This window comes from Dendropsophus ebraccatus, chromosome 1, assembly GCF_027789765.1.
Source record: "Dendropsophus ebraccatus isolate aDenEbr1 chromosome 1, aDenEbr1.pat, whole genome shotgun sequence".
Classification (NCBI taxonomy): Eukaryota; Metazoa; Chordata; class Amphibia; order Anura; family Hylidae; genus Dendropsophus; species Dendropsophus ebraccatus.
In genome coordinates, this window is record NC_091454.1 from 85,243,226 (window position 1) to 85,265,278 (window position 22,053).

Consider the following 22,053-nt stretch of genomic DNA (forward strand, 5'->3'; position numbering starts at 1 on the left):
AGCCTTGTGCCACAATACAGGAATAGGGGGGTATGAATCAATAGCACATTTTTTTTATGCTAGTGGACTTTTCATGTGCTGCACAAAAACTCTGCTCTATGCACAAAAATTATCAATAGGCCCCCCAAAAGATCAAAACCGCTGTCGTCCCTACTTTAAGTGTCAAAGTGATACGTAATCTCCAAACAGAAATAGGACTTTGTAAGTAAAACCATCAAATGTATCATCAAAAGTATCAAATGAAAACTATAAAAAACATACTGATGTGTGTAGAATATGTTGGCACCATATAAAGAATTCTTACTAACCACTTAGATGGTTTGTCAGGGCAGGTGTCTGGGAATTGGGGGGCAAGAAGTCACTGTGCCCTGGCCAGGATTTTAAGGTCCCCAGGGGTCAGGTATGATGGGAAATCACCGCCAGACCACTTTGTTCTGAGAGACAGGCCATACCAATTTTGTTCCTGTGTATGGTAAGGACGGCAGAGATAACTGACGGCCGGACATCACTCAGATGGTCAGTTATTAAAGATGTATGCTTATCTTTAGATATAGGACTAGGGCAACAATCTGAATCTTTGAAAAATGTTTTTCAACTTCCCTGCTGTTTTCCTCGCTGTTTTTTTTTTTTTTTTTTTTTGCAGTGGTTAACTGTACAGTAAAGTGCAGCAGACTACACTTTCCCATTCAGTTAATGCCCCATTCACATAAAATTTCTTTGCTACATCCAAGCTATATGCAGGGACAACAGTGGATATTCTTATACTTCTTTAGGCACCTTAACTTTAGGGTGAATGTAGTCCTGTTAGTGACTACATTTAGTCTATTTCACAAACATACTTTGGGAGAGTCTAGCATTTTTTCCAGTACCAGCATGTACCATCATTTTCTTCACTAATAATACAACAGAGGCATCTACAAATACATCTGGCTCTGCTTGTGTAAAACTCTGCAATGTGAACAAGGCAAACGCAGTGTATGGTCACTTTGTTGTTACCAGAGTACACTTTTGATGAATCATTTGTAGAAATGAGCGAACCTCCTGCATGCTTGGGTACATCTGTACATGAGCGCTCTGCATTACCAGTGGCTGAAGAGGATGGATGCAGCCCTATGGAGGCCTTGAAAACATGGATACAGACTGTTTTCCAGAGAGCCTTAGGGTACTATTATATGGAACCATAATCACTAAATCGGCCCTATCCGGATGATTATCACTCTGTGTAATAAACACATCGATCAGCCGATGACAACGATCATTGTCTGATCGTTGATATAGGTTTGGACCTATAATAGTCGGGCGCCGACCACGCATCGCTACGTGTAATAGGCCAGGACTGCCACGGCTAGTGATTGGCTGAGCGGCCTGTCAGCTGAGACAGGCCGCTCTGAAGCTGGAGCGCGCGGGACCCGGGGAGAAGCAGAGCGCAAGTGGAGCCCTGCAGCATTGACAGGTAATGTATACAGCTTAAGCAAAGGCTACCGATGTCCATGCAGCCCTTGTTAATCGATTATCGGGCTGTGTAATAGGCCCAGTAAAAGAGCGCCAATCTAGCAGACCGGCGCTCGTTTACAATTATTATCGGGCCCCCATTGGCCCGTGTAATACTACCCTTAGGGATACATCCTACTTCATCAGCCACTGGTTATCAAATGCAGAACGCTCATGTTCAGATGAACCCAAGCGTGCAGGAGGTTTGCTCATCTCTAATCATTAGTACTGCTTCTTGACATTGTTGACCCTCTGGGAAAAATACAAAGAGGCTCATTTATTAGATGCTCCAAAACAGATAAATGGTAACAAGGTAGTTCTCTCACCACAAGTATCAGCATGCCCAAGGTGCCTCAAGAGAAAGCTGCTCTGCATAAGTGGCCCCCAGTCTGGTGGACCTGACACACCCTTCCATTACAGATGAAATGCTAAAACTCCTGCTGGCTATGGTTTGCAAAACCCTTTTAAAAAGGCTTCATGAATCAACAACCAATCCCATTAAAGTCTTAATTATTATTACGCTACAACACTATGCCATATCGCTGACAATAACAATATGGAGATGTGTGTATTAATAAAAGGCTGCAGTTATGGCCCTCGGGACAAGTCAGTCCAATCATTCAGTCCTTCCTCCACATCATATTGGAAAAATATATCATGGATACTGATGTTGTTTGCAGGCATTACAATACAATCATCAGGGCAAATGTCACGACCCCATTCTAAATATCTCATAGTGTTTCCAGCTCACTGTAGGAAGCAAAAATATACAGACTATATAAAAAAAAATTGCTGTATTCTATGGGTTAATATTATTTGCTTGTGTCTATTTCATACCCATTACAAGCTGTGCATGAGTCAACTTGTCTTGTAACAGGATGGTACATACTGTTTTAAGAACAAACTGGTTGATAAAAAAAACAAAGGCTTTAAAGAAGCCCTGTCAGCTGTCCTGACCTGTCTGTGTTAGTAAAGAAGTGTATTCTCCATGAAATAACTACTCTGAAACATCTGATCTTTACATTATGTTGTTTCTCTTAGAAATGTATGAAACATTTAACATTTATGGTGTTGGGCGTGTTTCTACACAATCTGCTAGGTTCTTTCTGTGCTGATAGTATCAGACTGTGAAAAGACATAAAGGGGTGCAGGTAGATCTGTAGCCTGGAGGCGCAGGGTGGGGGCAGGGCAGTAAACTCCTATGGACCACTGACTGGCGATATGTGTTTCAGAGAGGCACAGTGATGGATAGCAGCAAACTTTGCTAAACTGTACTGCTGTCCTTGCTTAGTTCTCAGGCCATGAGCCAATTCTGCAAGAGTAACAGTTGACTAAGGGTGGTATTACACGGAACGATCATCGTTCGAAAAATTGTTAAATCGTTCGAATTAGAATGTTTAGTGTAATAGCAGACAACGATTAAACGACCAGAGAGAAATCGTTGGTCGTTTAATAGAATTTGGACCTATTTTTATCGTTGATCGTTTGCAAATCGATGTAATAAGACTCTGTTCGATCATTCACAGTAGCGGCAAACGCAGTGGCGACGACAGGAGGAATGCAATAACGATCATACTGTAGGTAACAATCATCGTTCCATGTAATTGGGTGAACGATTTCAGCTCATTCACCATAGCGGTCGTTTGAGTTTGTTTATCATTAATCGTTAAAAAAAATTGCTTTGTGTAGTAGTACCCTAACATTACAGTCCCTTAGGGTACAAACCCACACACCGTATACACAGCAGATACGCAACAAATACGCAGCAAATACGCAGCAGATTTGTTGGTACAGATTTGATGCTGTGTTCAGTTATTTAGATCTAATCTGCTGCGTTTTTGCTGCGTGTTTGCTGCGTATTTGCTGCGTATCGCAGCAGTAAATACGCTGCATATACGGTGTGTGGGTTTATACCCTAAATCACAACAGGGCAGAAGAAATCTTTCTTGGCTTCCTAGCTGATGGGTCCTAGCTCTCTGTGGCAATGAAAGCCTTGGCAACAATCAGCCTTTGCTGGCCCACTGGCTTTTCATGAATAAGTCTCTGTCACCTGATAAGTCTCATGTCACCCAATGACCTTGTCTGTCACACACCAACGTGCAGTGGTTTGTTTTTCCCTTTTTTTGCTTTTTCTATAAATGTGGTTACTACTCCCTGGAAAGGCAAAAAATCTAATGCATACTTCCCAGCATGAGAACATCCCATGGCTCCAGGTAGGGACAGGACTCAGTCATGAACCAGGGTTACCATGACAGCCAACCCTGAAGAGTGAAAGTAGATAGCAGCATAACACAAACACTACGCTAAGGGGTTATCCAGCGCAACATAAAGATGGCCACTTTCTTTCACAGACAGCCCCACTCTTGTCTCCAGCTTGGGCGGGGTTTTGCTGCTCAGTTCCATTGAAGTGAATGGAGCTTAACTGCAAACCGCACCTGAACTGGAGACAAGAGTCATGTTGTCTCTGAAAGAAAGTGGCCATGTTTTTGAAGCGCTGGATAACCCTTTTAACCCTTTACGCAGCAGCACATAAAAAAAGATATACAGTATAAAACAATGCAAATCATACATATACATGGCAGAATATTCAACAGCAGTATCATACACAAATAAAAGCACAAACATGATCATACAAAAAATATAATAAGTTATAGTAACAGAGCCCCAACATTACCATTTCCTTGTTTCCCTTGCATACCTACAGGATTTAACCATTATCTTCCTCAGCGGTACTCCACATGTGTGACCTTTCCATGGGCTCCTGGAACTGTCTTTTCCAAGGGAAGAAAAGCCCCAGTAGGCTACTCCAATGGAAACAAGGAAAGCACAGCAAACTCTCTCTCCAACTCTCAAAACCTTGCTAGTCTTAAGCAACACTAGTGGGCAAACTGTCCAGAAGGCTTTCTTTGTTTTGGGGTGTATCAATTGTGCAAATTTGACCTTGGGTGTGTTGCCAACTTTGGCTCGTCACTCCGGTACCATTAGCGGGTGAAAAGATTTTTATGCCCTGCACCAGCCTCCATTCTTTTAACTTATATCACAATGTAAAGGAATGTAGGTAAATTTCCTGCACAAAGACAGTATATCCAATGTGGGCACACAGAAACAAATATTGCCCCCCCCCCCCCCCCGAAGTCCAGAGGGGTATACTCCTCTACCTACACCCTACCCTCTGGGCAGCAAATCCACCCACATGACTTTACTAACACACCCCTTTGACAGGGAATAGTAACACCCAGTTGTCAATCTACGGCATCTGGAGAGAAAGGAACGGCTGCACATCTCATCTATGGCTGATACTAATGCCGCTTGACCTATATTAAAAATCAACACCAGAGTGTCTGTACAAAGGTGCAGGTCCTTTGGTTCACACGGGTCCCTACGCTAACTCAACACCGTGTCGGTCAGTGACCGCCACCCCTGCAAAGCGTGCACGTGCAGGGAAGGGGGGCCATGGAATGGCCCTGCAACCCCCATGTCACAGGACCAGACCCAAAAAGCCCCACCAGAACCTGGCCAGCACCACCGGCGGGGGAGGCTGCCCCCAAACGACACAAGTATGGATATGGTACACTTACCACTGCTGCTCTCACAGAGTGGGGAATACATTAGGTACTGACATGTGAGCACAGGCATATCCTGCTGATTTTGGTCATGCGGGTTTTATAAAGGAGTGCGAGCTGTTCAGAGAGGGAGAACTGTAAAACACGGAAACTGGAGAGAAAGGAACGGCTACACATCCCATCTATGGCTGATACTAATGCGGCTTGATCAAATCATATACAGACAATCTGGTGTTGATTTTTAATATAGGCCAAGCGGCATTAGTATAGGACATACATGGGATGTGCAGCCGTTTCTTTCTCTCCAGTTTCCGTGTTTTACAATTCTCCCTCTCTGAACAGCTAGCACTCCTTTATAAGACCCACATGACCAAAATCAGCAGGATATGCCTGTGCTCACATGTCGGTGCCTTATGTCTTCCCCACTCTGTGAGTGCAGCAGTGGTAAGTGTAATACCATATCCATACTTGTGTCGTTTGGGGGCAGCCTCCCCCGCCGGTGGTGCTGGCCGGGTTCTGGTGGGGCTTTTTGGGTCTGGTTCTGTGACATGGGGGTTGCAGGGCAATTCCATGGCCCCCCTTCCCTGCACGTGCACGCTTTGCGGGGGTCACTGACCGACACGGTGTGGAGTTAGCGTAGGGACCCATGTGAACCAGAGGACCTGCACGTTGGTACACGGGGCTATTATGGCTTGATCAAATCATATACAGACACTCTGGTGTTGATTTTTAATATAGGCCAAGCGGCATTAGTATCAGCCATAGATGGGATGTGCAGCCATTCCTTTCTCTCCAGTTTCCGTGTTACCCATTTGTCAATCTAGTCATACATTTCTAGGGGGGATAACAGAAAAAAGACACAATGCAGAGTTCCAGATACGTTATTGAACACCCAGACATTGGTGTAAAGTAGAATTGGCTTAGTTGCCCCTAGCAACCAATCAGATTCCACCTTTCATTTTTCAAAGAGTGTTTGAGGAATGAAAAGTGGAATCTGATTGGTTAGGGGCAACTAAGCCAATTCTACTTTACACCAATTTGATAAATCTCCTCCACTGCGCTCCCGCTAACGTTTCGGATGATAAGTCGTGTGTGAGGAAGGAGCAGTTATCCTTCGAAACGTTTGCAGGAGCATAGCGTGTCTGGTCATTCAAGAACTAAGATACATCAGCTGTGTGCCTATGTTATACGCTGCATCATTAGAAAAGAAAACGAAAACGTTTGTGTAAAAATACACAGTGAGCACTTATTCACCCAATGCATGTTTGGTGTAATACGAATAGAAGTTCATGAAGGTTAGTGAGGTTAGTGTAATGGTGAGAAAACCATATGTTATACTCAGGGGCGTAGCTAGGGGTTCAGCCTAGGGGGGGCGAGTGAGTCTGAGTGGGCCCCCAACCAACCTTACCCATAGGGAACCTCAGCAGGTGACAAGGATTTCTGAATAATAAAGGGAATATTCTTCTACATTACTCATAGTGAATAAGGATAAAGAGCAGTGTAAGAGGCTTCTGTACATTTCACATATAGAACCACAAAAAAATTTAAAGTGCTTAAGATTAGAAAAATATAGCTGCCTTCTTCCACAGACAGCACCACTCTTGTCCTCAGTTTGTGTGTGGTATTCGACTGAAGTGAATAGTGCCAAGCTGTGATACCACACACAACCTAAGAGCAGGGGTGGCGCTGTTTTGGAAGAAAGCAACTATGTTTTTTTTTCTTAATTCTGGAGAACCCTTTTAACCAGATTATCTTTGCCTAAAAATAATAGTGGTATAGGTAATAAGTTTTTAGACATTAAGGCTATGTTCACACTGCGTATGAGTCCGGCCGCATTGTGTACGCCGGCGTGGGAAAAATCGACATGCGTCCGGATGCGTACGAACCGCAAACATACGCCCGTAGTAGAGTTATGCTTCCCTAGCTTGATCTGAAACAGGTCATTTACTTGGAAATCTTCGCCCAGCCCAATAAAACTCACAGAACCTTTTGGATCGAAAAATCAAGTTTAATTTGGCTGAAATAAGTACTACGTACGGGACCGCATGGAAATCCACGGCCGTGAGTTTCAACATTTCTGTCCTCAAACAATGGTCGTGTTCATTTTTCACGGCGCCGCATACGATCCGGCCATAAGCTCATACGTAGTGTGCACTGTGCGGGCGTATATCGTATACTTTCAAGCGAACGCATCAACCTCAAAACTACGTGTGTATATTCGCGGTTCGCACTACGGCCGGAAACATACGCAGTGTGAACATAGCCTCAAAGGGGTGAGCTGGTTGTGATCATACATGTACAATTCAAGATATGTGATGAGCTGCTAGATATCCATTTCCTATCTATCTCTATCTATCTATGATCTATCTATCACATTAAGCCTCTGAGACCTCTGTGGGCCCCTGCCAGTGTGGGCCCAGGAGCCACTGCCCCCCCTGCACCCCCCAAATTTCGCTTATGGTTATACTCCATACTTTTCTGTGATATAAGTGATTTATGTTGGACTTGGTGGAGTCTTAGGGCCCTATTCCACCGGACGATTATCGTTCAGATTATCGTTAAATCGTTCGAATCTAAACGATAATCATTCGGTTGAAAGGCAGTTAACGATTAACGACCGAACGAGAAATGGTTGATCGCTTTATAAAGGTACTATTACACCAAGCAATTTTTCGACGACTAACAATTAACGATAAACGATCTTAACCCATAGCTGCACCAGGACGTTATTGAACGTCCTCGTGCCGCTATGGGAGTTCAGAGGGGGGTCGCCGCACTGCCGCGATCCCTGGTGCCGCATGTAGCCCGGGATCGCGGCTATTAGCGGGCACGGTCCGATCGCCGTGCCCGCTAATTAAGTACTTAGAAGCAGCTGTCAAAGTTGACAGCTGCTTCTAAATACTTGCTGATATGCATCCCTGGTGGTCTAGTGGGGGGATCGCCCCCCCCTGCGGCGCGTTTGGGGGGGGGCGATCCCCGCATCCATCCCGGGCCGGGGTCTGCTCCGTAATGGCGTAATGCAGCAGCCAAAAGTAATAGAACACCGATCTCATGGATTCATGCAGTATAACTATACTGCATGGATCTCTATGAGAGATCAGAGTGCATATACTAGAAGTCCCCCAGGGGGGCTTCTAGTATATGTGTAAAGTAAAAGAAAAATGTATTTTTAATAACACAAAATCCCCTCCCCTAATAAAAGTCTGAATCACCCCCCTTTCCCCATTTTATAAATAAAAATAAATTAATTAATAAACAAACATGTTTGCTATCGCCGCGTGCGTAATCGCCCGAACTATTAATTAATCACATTCCTGATCTCACACGGTAAACGGCGTCAGCGCAGAAAAATCCCAAAGTGCAAAATTGCGCATTTTTGGTCGCATCAAATCCAGAATAATTGTAATAAAAAGCGATCAAAAAGTCATATATGCGCAATCAAGTTACCGATAGAAAGATCACATCATGGCGAAAAAAATTACACCTCACACAGACCCATAGACCAAAGGATAAAAGCGCTATAAGCCTGGGAATGGAGCGATTTTAAGGAACATATATTTTCTTTAAAAGGTTTTAATTTTTTACAAGCCATCAAATCAAATAAAAGTTATACATGTTACATATCGTTGTAATCGTAACAACTTAAGGAACATATATAACGAGTCAGTTTTACCCCAGGGCGAACATAGTAAAAACAACCCCCCCCCAAATTAAAAAAAAAAACATTTTTTTTTCAATTTCACCACACATATAATTTTTTTCTGGTTTCCCGGCACATTTTAGGCAAAAATTACATCTGCCCTAGCAAAGTACAATTAGTTGCGCAAAAAATAAGGGCTCATTTGGGTCTCTAGGTGGAAAAATGCAGGCGCTATGGCCTTATATACACGAGGAGGGAAAAACGAAAACGCAAAAATGAAAACTGGCTGTGTCCCCTAAGGGTTAAACGACAGCTAAGGCAAACTACCCGAAATCGTTCGCCCAATTACATGGAATGATGATCGTTATTTATGATCGTTCTTGCGGTCGTTTAGTCGTCGGTATTGCGTACATTTCAGCTGCAAATTCTTATTCCACCAAACGATGTGCTAACGATCAAACGATAAAAAGAAGTCCGGATCCTATTAAAAGATCAACGATAATGAATAGCGAAGAAAAAACTATCGCAATTACGATCATAAGTAACGATTATCGTTCCATGGAAATGAGTGAACGTTTTCAGGTCTTTCGCAATAGCGGTCGTTTGAGATCGTTAATGATTATGCAAACGATAATCGTCCAGTGGAATAGGGCCCTTACAGTGTGGAGGCTGTGTGGATATTGTGGAGTATGGATTATAATTGTTGAGTGTCACAAGTTCCAGATAAAACATGGTCCAGAATTGTTAATAAATAGGGAATACAAGCATTTTTACAACAGATATGTCAGGAATGCTGACACGTTCCCTTCTTCAGCAATATATGTTACAATAAGCCTTCATTTGAGTTATGGGGATGATCTGGCATTATCTAAAGTATGTACATTTTTTACTTATTAAGGTCAGCAACGTAGAAGGACATTTACTGCGAAAAAAGGGTTTGTGATCATGTAAACCAGTATACTATGCAAGGTAGCACAAGAAACAATGTTACAGTGTAGAAACCAGTGTAACAAGCTTTCACATCGACATTGAATCAATTATGCTTGCATATTAATCTTCTTAGCACATACATAATAATCTTACCATGCATATTCAATGCATGTTATATACTGTATATTAGGGATGGTCCGAACAGAGTTTGGTTCGGGTTCGATAGAAATTTATATTTACATTACAGTTGCTATTTATGCTTCAGTTAGAGGGCTATTCCAAGTATACTTGTAGGGCTCATCAAGTTACTTTTGCAACTACATTTGGAAATTCAATTCAAAGCCAATTCAAATTTCCTCGAGTTGACAGCTTTTTGTCTAAAAGCATTGATCAGACTGGTATATGTATAGATTTACTATACATAATTGTATATCACAAAGCGTATATACACTATGGCCAAGATTTATCACAGTGTGTGACATTAAAACTTGTGCAAACTGTCCATAGCAACCAATCACAAATCACCGCTCAACTTTCAGCTCTGGAAAAATGAAAGCTGAGCTGTGGTTGGTTAGGAGGCAAGTTTCCTAAATTAATGTATTTACAAAAGTTTAACAACTTTAGTTGAGATGGGAATACCCCTTTAAGTACTATGCTAAGTATGGAGCGCATGTTCTGTTGTAAAGACAGTGTTCTAAATACATGTCTTTATTCTACAAACAATAAAATATATTAGGTTATAAAACAAAGTGCTGTTTTGTGTACTATTCCTTCCACTGCACTTACCCCACCAGCACCCACATGAAAGTGCCATCCACCATGCAGTGTGGTTCCAGGGCTAAACACTACAAACACCTATATGCAGTTATACAGTCAATATATTGTGTCCCATCACGACCAAAGAATGTAAAGAAAAGGCATGACCATGGTTTAACCGTGAGGTAACAATATGTTAACACTTCTATACACAATTCTAAAGCTTTTGGAACACAATTATTTAGTTTTATCAGTTTGGCTGAGATCTCATGAAAAAAAAATGATCAACACAATCATATATATATAATATATAATACATGTTTATTCTGAATTTATCATTTTAAGTCTCAATACATTGGTATCAAAACTTAGGCCTGTCTCCATAAAACACCATCTGTATGATATTGTTATACTGTTATGTTAAAAAGGTGTAAAGAACGTATAGCCACTAGGAGACTATGTTTGGCCCCTTAAACTCAGTGGGCCCATTGGTATACATTGCCATATCTGCCTTCAGCTATTCCAACATATATCCCTGAACAGACGGCCCAAACACTGCAGATACCCCATGAAATCCCCATCTGATGCATTTACAGTGCAATTCATGTAGCAGTATCATAACCCTCATCCACACGTAGGGAAAAAAATAATGAAATTGAGGGCACACTCCAAAGTCCTGACCTACCAAGTGTCAATTCTTCTGCAGATTTTTCACATGCATGTGCATATTTTGCTAAAGACTTTCTCCAAAAACCAGAGCAATGCTCACAAGTACTTGGGTAGTGTATACTCTAGTATTTCCAATATAGCCATAGATTTATATAGAAACCTGCACTACCAATACTGTACAAGCCTAGTTTTACACTATGAATAGTGACAATATTTTATGCTACTTCTAAAGCTGACTGATTCAGTTAACCTCAATTATAAGAAATATATCAGAGACTATGCTGCTGAACTTAGTGGATATACAGTAAATGTGTGAGCAGAGGTGAAACATTACAGACATATTGCCTCACATGGCTGGCTAAGTGCATGTTGTTACCGCCACCCTTGGGACAAGAACTTTCTTACAATTCTGACTAGCTAATGTAGTCTCTGCTAGCTAAAAGTCTTCTTAACCAAAGACATATCTATCAGCTGAATGACTGCTGTCTAGGTGCCATAGGTTCTAATGTAAGCCTAGAAAGGCACATGTGTGAGGTGGCCCTACTGAATTTAGTGGGATTTGCTAGCAGTCACTGAGAACAAGCAGACCCATGCCATAGCCTGCTGTCTGGGAAATGACAGGCTAGGGGAAATCCAATATACCATTGTTTTCTTACAGATAAGTGAAACCAGAGCTGTCTGTTGGCCTACCATAATCTGCTCTGTGGCCCCCTCATATTAACATTCCATTAGATTAAAACCTTTTTATGGTTCCACCATATTCACTAAACTTACACTCTATTCATCGAATACTTTCTTATACCAACAAAATATCACTTTGTGTAATCCCAATATGATTATTGCAAACACAATCTATATAGGTTCAACCATAGGTTTATGACAGGACTGAGCACCTTCCACTCTCTTGGGCTATGTTCTTACACAGTATTTTTGCTCAGTATTTTGGAACCAAAACCAGGAGTGGATTGAAAACACAGAAAGACTAAGTTCACACATTGTTGAAATTGAGTGGATGGCCGCCATTTAAAGGGAACCTGTCACCGGGGACGCGGGCACAGAGCCTGCCCGACCCCTCGGTGCAGCCCCCGGATACTTACCTTTTTCGACGAGTCCCGTTCCTGGAGCTGGTCGCGGGACAAAGAAATCAGCGCCCGAAGCCGTGCGAGCGCCCCTGAGATGTGTCCGACGACCATAGAGAATGATGGCTCCATTCATTCTCTAAGGGCGTCGGACTTATCTTAGCAGCACGTGTGCACGGCTTTGGTCGCTGATATCTTTGTCCCAGGAATGGGATTCGTTGGAAAGGGTAGGTATCCGGGGGCTGCACCGAGGGGTCAGGCTGGCTCTGTGATTGCGCCCCCGGTGACAGGTTCCCTCTAATCTTCTCAAAAGAAAAAAAGCATATGCACAAAAAATGGTAGCACATCACAAAAATCTTTATTATAACACTGACATAGATACAAAGTACCACATAAATAAATGAATGTACAGGAGTAGTAGGAGACCCAGTAAAACAAAATATAACCACAAATAATGGAGCATAGGAAAAAAAAAAAGAAAACTGGAAAAGATCACCATATACAGTCCAACAGAATGAGAGTCAGATGGGATAAGGAATCACCCCACGCATTCCGCCGTCTAGCGGCTTCCTCAGGGATGTTTTTTTTTTTCCTATGCTCCATTATTTGTGGTTATATTTTGTTTCACTGGGTCTCTGTCTAGGTAGAGATGTTGGATTTTTGTTATTGAACATACAGTCCAGAGTCAGAGTGGTAGATTAGCCCTGGCTGGAACACCAGCAGGACTTATGGTGACATTTTAGTGTTTTTTAATGTAGAGCAGTATTTGGGGTCTTGTCTCCCTCATTTTACTATTCCTGTACATTCATTTATGTGGTACCATTTTTTGTGCATATGCTTTTTTTTCTTTTGAGAGGATGATGTACTACTTATATGCATTGGTTTAGCACTCCATGATTATTAGTGGTGCCCACTAGCTTTATATATATATAAAGGTTCCCTTTAATGGCAAATAATGGCCGGTATTTCAAAACAACAGTGTGTGAATGTAGCCTGTGTTTTCAATCCTGTTCTGGCTTTGGTTGCAAAATACTGTGTGGGAACATAGTCTAAAGAGAACTCCTGTTATCCCACTTTACTTTGTCTAGTCTAACACTTGACATCTGCTTTAAGCAACAGATATGTAAGAATAGTCCTTCCTTTATGTACATATCCAACTCTTCCCAGTTCCAATTAAAGTTTACAAGTCTCAACACCCCAATAATAATTTCATTCAGTGATTCAAGTACATGAATGCACCCAGTGTATAAACTCGGCCTCCTTCTCTACCACAAGCAACTAACATGCCATGCTCTGATCTTAACACACACTCACCCCTCCCAGAAGCATATATACACACCAAACACATCCAACAGGCATAGTAATACCATATATCTTCTACACAGTAATCTCAATTGTTCAGACTTTATGTTGAATGTAAACATTATAAACAGTGCAAACAGAAAACTTCTATATAAATCTCTTGAGCAAACAGTGATATAAAACCTTCTGGAACCATGGGACCGAGACCAAATGTGATCCTTATGTCTCTCTACCTCAGAGTGTTTCCTATTACCAATATATTTTAGTCCTTTCACTGACCTTCACAGGTTATGTGCAAACATGTTTTTCTGTGCAGCAAAATATGCCAGAAATACACAGCCATGTGTAGCCTTGGATTTCTGTTTTCCACTGTTTTGACCACATATGTTCTCACAGCTGTGGGCACGGACTAATCCACGTGCTGTATTTCAGAAGCAAATTATGTACCAAAGTGCGCTCAAAAAGAACTCAATGTGAACCCTGCCTAAATCCTCATTATGACTGAAGATAGGGAAAATAAGGCAATACTGGATATTTCTTGTTCATTCAGGCTTCATCTTGGCCTGTAGTTGTGCCATCAACAGCAGTATAGCGGTTTTGCAATGTATTATAGAAGCAATCTTAGGACCACATGGTCAAAAAAGGTTACTGAGGTTTATTAACTTAGTGTCCAAATCAAATAAAAAAAAATCTATTTTCCAAAAGTACTAAAAAATATATTTCTACTGTGAGCTGAACTTTAAAAATAAATAAAGAAAACAATGGTAGAATAGCATTTTATCTATCTCATATTAGTAAAATCGATAAACACTAATCTATAAATGACATGTACCATCTAAGATATACATCTAAAATTGTAACACATGCATTATCTACCACTAGAGATGAGCACACCAGATTCATTTTAGTTAGTACAAAGCAAAACTGATTTGTGCTCGTATACTTCAGGCTGGCCGCATCTTGCAGAGGGAGGATACCACCCGGGGACCACCTAGAAAACATATATACAACTATGGCTGTATCCATGTATTCCAGGCAGTCCCTAAGCAGTATCCTCGCTCTGCAAGGACCGGCCAGCCTGAGGTATACGAGCGCAAATCAGTTTTTCTTCGGACGAACGAACATAAATCTGGTTCGCTCATCTCTACCTACCAGTGTAAAAAGAGGGTAGGTGGTAGGAGAGGGAAACACTGGTGGAAACTTTTTATGATTGTAAGTAAATATAAAATATTTTAATGTTCTTAGTCAGTTTTTCTTGACTAATGCAAGGAAAGGTAACCACATCCCACATATTACTCTCCAGTGTTTTTACTTTGACCATTTCAGTTTTCCTAACCTTTGTAACATTAGACTTCTTGTACATAGTTATGAATTGTGCTTAAAGTGTATAATATAAATGATTGCTATAGTTCATAGTAGACAGCAGTTGCAGAGGAGGCTGTGTTTATGTGTAGGCATAGCATCCATTTACATCACATGGATGAACACAACCTCCTCTACACATTCAACCAGCTTGAAACAGGTAATGCCACAAACTTATTATATATACTTGTATATATAGTCGTGATCACTCCACAGTCATATAGGATTGTCTCTCCGTGGTGGTCCTTCACTCCCAGTATACTCTGAAGACACCAGGATCTGTTGGATGTTCATAGCAATGTTGTTGATAGTCAAGACATGAACGCTTACTTTATCCTTTAGACAGGAGCTCTTATCCCACTTTATCTACATAGTATATAACTTCATCACCCTATTTTAAAAACAAAAACACTTTTGAAACCTTTACGATTAAAAATCAACTAAATTTGTTGTAAAACTTTAAAATGAAAAAGCTAAATAAGCTACTGACATATTAGTAAGCTAATAAGTAAACAAGTAAGCAGAGAAAATAATAAAAAGACTGTTGTGGATGTAAGCCTATAAGGCCGCATTCACTGGCTGTCACGTTTCCTTGTGATAATGAAGGCTTGTTTTGGCCTCTAGTTGTTAGATCCTGCAAGGAAGTCTGCTGAGTCCTAACATGCTTCTTTGAAGAGCTGTTTCCCAACATAAAGCTTGTATATAGAGTACCTAGAAGCCAAGCATTATCCTCCTACACGCACTGTACAGTCACGTTCCCTTATTATTAATGGAACAGTAGAGTAGTTGGCTTTACATTCTACTGGTGCTTCTACAGTAAAGTGCACAGCCCTGTATCATATAATGAATGGCTGCAAACTGCTGATTTGTCAGTACAAAACATAGAATAATGGCTTTACTGTTAAATACAAAACCTAACCTTATTATAAGAAACTTCTATATATAACTTAAATGGATCTGTTATCAGACTACGCTGTTCTATGCAAGGTGCTGCTTGGCTAATAGGAGTGATCAGAGAATATATCAGACCAATACTGTAGTCTATGAGACCCATGGATCCATAAGGTTTGTGCTCACCCCCATCACCCTCCCAGTGGCATTCAGATACACGGCAGTCAGCCATCAATGATTTTTCAGAGGGACAGAGGGGAGCACCTTTCTTGTTTGCATTTCTGCATTCATATGTTTTTCTATCTTTTGTTGTAAACTGCTATACAATGCCTTATCTTTTGTAGGACCGTTTGTGCTTTGTTCTTTTAATTTACAATTATTTCTATTTGGGCCCCTTAGCTGTCCACCAATAAAAAATGGCCATGGTCACATATAGGGAGTTACCAAAGGACAGGGCACTTGGCCTCTTTATTGGAATGTTGTGATCGTGTTACACAATGATCTTTGCTATTAGTGCAGTGCTGCTCCCCCACAGTAGCAGTGTCTCTACAATGATAAGTATGCTTACCAGAGCAACTGCCTGTCACTCATGAGAATAGCCAGCATGTGTTGTTAAGCAGTTAATAGATAAAGAAATGTTGCTTATTTTATTTCATCTTAATGGCTGTATAAAATAGTGTAGTATACTGTGTTTTTAAGAAAAATTGGATCATGCTTTACCTGCTGTTTAAAGGGTGAGTTTTCCCCAAAAGTAATATTTTCAGTGGTTTCGGGAAATCATCTAATACAGCATCCTACATAGAATTATGTTAAGGATACAATACAGTGCACAGTTCCATACAGTGTACTGTACTAGAGTGCACTTGTGCATGAAGTGAGACATGATAAATCCTGCTTCTTTTTAAACTTTCTTATTTTTATTGTCTAGTTCATAATCTAGCAATAGGCTTTATTCACACTGCATACCTAGCTGACAGACTTCTATTGTGTAAGTATATAGCAGAAGTACGGTATGTGTTTTTTACATACATTTCGTAGGTTAATACAGTTTATGACTGGGAAGAACAAAACGGGTACTGTGGAGTCACAAAGTGGGAAAGAAGTCCAGCCACACCTGTAAACATGGTGCAAGTTAAAAGATCAAGAAGGGATTTATCAGTGTTTTTGGGAAGGTTTTGAGCAATGACTTATTTTTAAATACATTCACAACTTTTCTTGTGTTTCATGCAAGAATTCAGTGTTGTGCAACCTTTTTACACCGGTTTGAGTAAAACTGGTGGAACTCCGTGTCATACTGGCTGTCTATGGGAGGCTTGCCCGTCTCCTCTCTCCGCTCAGAAGAATTGACGTGTCCATTCTTCCGCGCAGAGAGAGGAGGCATGCAAGCCTCCCATAGACGGCCAGTATGACACGGAGGCTGGCGGGATTCCGCCAGTTTTACTCTGTTTGAACTGGCCCAAAGGCATTGATAAAGTGTTTTCAGGAAATCCTCCTTTAGTGGCAGTGAAAAGAGACAGCCCAATTTTCTAAGGTGCAAAAAAGTTTTTCTTTTTGGTAGGTCAGGTAGAATGAAAATGGGGAGAAATTCCAAAGAACCAACATTTTAGAGCGTAATAAGGGACTTCATAATCTACATACAGCGTCCTGAGGTTTATTCCACACCTAGGAGCCCCACATATTGACAGGAAGACACTAGATCATAGCAGGCTGTAAACTTTTCCATCACCTAATGCTCCCACTCTTGAAAAGATGAAATGACAGTCACCAGTAACTGTCTCTTCATGACTAACAAAAGAATGACCCCACAGGGTTAAAGGGTACTGCGAGCTACCAATGACTTCAAAGAACACCTAGAGGATAAGAATAACAAAAAGAAAAAAAAGGGCACAAACACTGTGTAATACTATGTAATGTATATTATATGCTGTAGTGTACAAAATCCAGTGACCCTAGTCTTCTCACATGAGAACAAAGGATCGGGCATTTTGAAATCCAACATGACAAATCTTTTTTTATTCCTACGTCTTATGTGGAGAGACTTGGGACACCCTCCACACGTTAAATTATAGCTGACCAGTCCTGTCAAAATCCGGGGGTATGACCAACACTTATCTAATGTGTATGGACCACTTTAGACTTGACACTATGTTATCTCCAGATGAGACCAGCATTTATCAAGGGTCATTTATTAACTTCACAAAAACCCTACTCACATAAGATCAATCACTATGCCATGAAGGCTACATAGATTCTTACTTTTTATGACTGAAATGCAAATACAGGACTTACTATCACTGAGAAACACAGTCTGTGCACACACAATCCAGGCCGGGCTGGTAAAGACACAAACTGTGGCCAGCACCAAACCTAGCAGGTTTTATCTACACAAACATTGCAGCATTGGCAAACATACTGCTAACCTCACCTACAGTTTCCACTTCAACCTGTTAACCCACCAGATGCTGCTCCTTAAATGCAACAGAAAAAAAACATACGTTCATGTTTGGTGAGACTCTAGAGAACATACAGTAGAATCTTAGGGGGCCGCGTATACAGCTCCTTCTCCGTCCCTTTCTTTAGCCGGGTAAATCTCATAAGAGGCAAGGAAAATAAATTCTGGGCTGCTTCTCTGCAGGCAACAGCTGCTTGTTGTACAGTCCTAGGTAAATACAGATGGCTCCTATATTATCTGTATACAGCTCCCTGTGCACAGGTTTACTGTACAGCCAATGTACGTGTATTTCTTCTTTTGTTTCGCATCAATGTAGGTCACAATGAATACTGTGACAGATTTATCTTCATCATGCTCCTGGCTTCTTATTTGCAGTTTCTCTTCTGCAATCTCATCTAATTGTGAACCAGAGGTTTCCTGCCTTCAGATTCTGAGACAAGAAATATCTGACAGCTGTTATTGTCGGCCATGTTAGCCCTCACAGGGAGGCTTTTCTATCACACAAAGGTTCTTCCCCTCCCTTTCTTAGCTCCCCATGGATATCAGTCACAGGGAGAGAGCACCAAGGACAATCATCAAAAATGCATCCAAAACCTAACTTTCCTATGGCTTTAATAACATTTTCAATGTGTTTTAGACACTCGACAAGTGGGCATGGCCCTAATTGAAAGGAGGCGTGGCTTAAATGCACCAAATATGTGCCACTATTTGAATAACATTTTTGCTACAGAAGTAAACTAACTAATGTAATCATAGACTAGACAGTCTAGAGCGTTATTGAACAGCCTAGGCCACATTCTTAAAGGGGTTGGTCACTTTATAGTAAAATGTTTAAGTATTAGTAAGCGTAGTCACAGCACTTACTGACAGCAGCTCCCAGTGTACCTCAGAGCTAAAATTTGACTTTTTGATCCTGTCTGTAGGATGTACATTTTGTGTCAGGGATCAAATGTTGCTTTGTCTTCGTCTCTATCCATTAGAGATGTGTCAGGCTATAGCCACCCTTCAGCTATCTCACCCTAAACATATATTCACAGATCACACGTGGTCACTGCCAGGTATAGGCTGCTCCCAGATCACTCCAGGAAACAAAGAATGAATCCTTCAAGTTGATTCTTGCTTCCCTATATATGCCATTAGGAGACAGGGCACCACAATACACAAGAAAGATTATCCTGCTGGATTAAAGGAGAAGTCCGGCCAAAATTAATTTTTGATATGTTGTTACTTATGAAAAGTTATACAAATTTCTAATGTACATTAATTATGGGAAATGCACATATACTGCTATTTCCCTTAATTTAGTAGATCAGGAAGTGTTAGAATTCTCTCTGAAGAAGTGACGTCACGACCCAGGGTGTAATTCCTATGGAGTGTCCAGCAGGGGGCGCTCTCTATATAGAAGTCTATGGGACTTTATTGTTTCAATGGGTTTCTATGTAATGTAATGTAATGTTATGTACAGTGTGCTTTATTGAATGAATACATCTATGGAATACTTTGGGGAGCAAGTGTCCTTGCTCCCCAAAGTATTGCATAAATGTATTAATTCAATACATTCGGATATCACAGTAAGCCCGCCGATCCGCCGCATTTCCGCCTAATTTCCGCCGATCCGCCGCATTTCCGCCACACGCAGATCCGCCGCATTCCCGCCGATCCGGACCATATACATTGAACTACAGCTCCCATCATCTGCTTATAGTATGAACAGGTGATGGGAGCTGTAGCTGGGTAATGGATATGACATGCCGCCGGGCGCAGGGGGGAGCCGCTCAGTACACAGGAGCTCTCCCCCTCCTCCTCCTCCTCCTTCCGGGATAACTTCCGCCTATAGCACTGCTGAGTCCCTGCCTGGCCGCCGCTCTCCGCTTTCATATACCGACTCCCGGCATAAGCGCGGACACCAGGATGCATCGGGAGCCAGTATGTATGGGGGGGAGAGCGGAGAGCGGCGGCCAGGCAGGGAGTCAGCATTGGTATAGGCGGAAGTTATCCCGGAAGGAGGAGGAGGAGAGCTCCTGTGTACTGAGCGGCTCCCCCCTGCGCCCGGCGGCATGTCATATCCATTACCCAGCTACAGCTCCCATCACCTGTTCATACTAGAAGCAGATGATGGGAGCTGTAGTTCAATGTATATGGTCCGGATCGGCGGGAATGCAGCGGATCGGCGTGCGGCGGATCGGCGGGAATGCGGCGGATCTGCGGGCTTACTGTGATATCCGAATGTATTGAATTAATACATTTATGCAATACTTTGGGGAGCAGGGACACTTGCTCCCCAAAGTATTCCATAGATGTACTCATTCAATAAAGCACACTGTACATAACATTGCATTACATTAGATAGAAACCCATAGAAACAATAAAGTCCCATAGACTTCTATATAGAGAGCGCCCCCTGCTGGACACTCCATAGGAATTACACCCTGGGTCGTGACGTCACTTCTTCAGAGAGAATTCTAACACTTCCTGATCTACTAAATTAAGGGAAATAGCTCTATATGTGCATTTCCCATAATTAATGTACATTAGAAATTTGTATAACTTTTCATAAGTAACAACATATCAAAAATTAATTTTGGCCGGACTTCTCCTTTAAGCCTTGTACACAGTATGGAAAGAAGAAACACAAAAACAGCAACGGCTTGCCAAAAGTATTTTGTGTCACAGCCAGAACTGAATTTAAAAGAATACTTTGACTTTAAAGGGGTTGCCTGGGATAATTTCCTTATTGGCCATGCTGCTGGGGACATGACAGTTACCTGTTCCTCTCTGCTGCAGCTGCAGATTCCGGGGGCGGCTACTCTGTGCCGCTGTCAGTGTTTTGATAACATCCGCTGATGTGCTGTTCCAACAGGAAATAGACAGCATAGAATTTATGCAGCGCAGAGCAGGCAGCTTGAAAATTGGCAGCTGCTTTGGTGCGGGACAGGTAAGTATACATTACTGTCATGTTCTCTGGCAGAACAGCTAATTAATCCCTTAAGAAAGACCAAAATGACCTTAAGGACCACGACAATTTTCAATTGTGCGTTTTGGATTTTTTTTTCTCCTAATCTTCTAAGAGCTAGAACACTTGTTTTTTCATCTACAGGGCCATGGGAGGGCTTGTTTTTTTTCCAGGAACAGGTGTACAGTGGTACCTTGGTTTAAGAGTAACTTGGATTGAGAGTGCTTTGACTTGGTTTAAAGCGACTCTGTACCCACAATCGGCACACCCCCCCCTCCCCCAAACCATTTGTACTTTTGAATAACTGCTGTTATTATCCTAAAAAAACTACTTTTAAACTTGCAGCCCTGTGTCAAATTGGCGAGGCCTAGAGCAGTGCTTCTCAAACTGTGAGGCGCCATCTAGTTGTGAGTGGTGAGGCCCAGCTGGGGAGGCAGTTTTCGCAAAAGCAACTATGATCTCCATTTTAGCAACATTTTTCATTTATTTTGTAATTGCTTTATTAGCATATAGAGCTTAGGAGACAGGTTAAAGGGGTAGTGCGGCGCTCAGAAATTATTCACAGAATAACACACATTACAAAGTTATACAACTTTGTAATGTATGTTATGTCTGTGAATCGCCCACTTCCCCGTGTCCCACCACCCCCGGAAGGGTGTGGTGCATTATACATTACCTGATCTGTGTCGAGGGCCGTCCGCCATTTTGTGCCAAACGTCATCATCGGCCGGACGGCCGAATCCCTGCCGCCGCCCCCCCTCCGCCGCGTCATCAGCTGCTCAGCCGCGATTGGCTGAGCATAACTGTGCTCAGCCAATCGCGGCTGAGCACAGTTGTGACGCGGCGGAGGGGGGATGGCGGCAGGGATTCGACACGGATCAGGTAATGTATAATGCACCACACACTTCCAGGTACATGGGCGGGGGTTGTGGGACACAGGGAAGGGGGCGATTCACAGACATCGC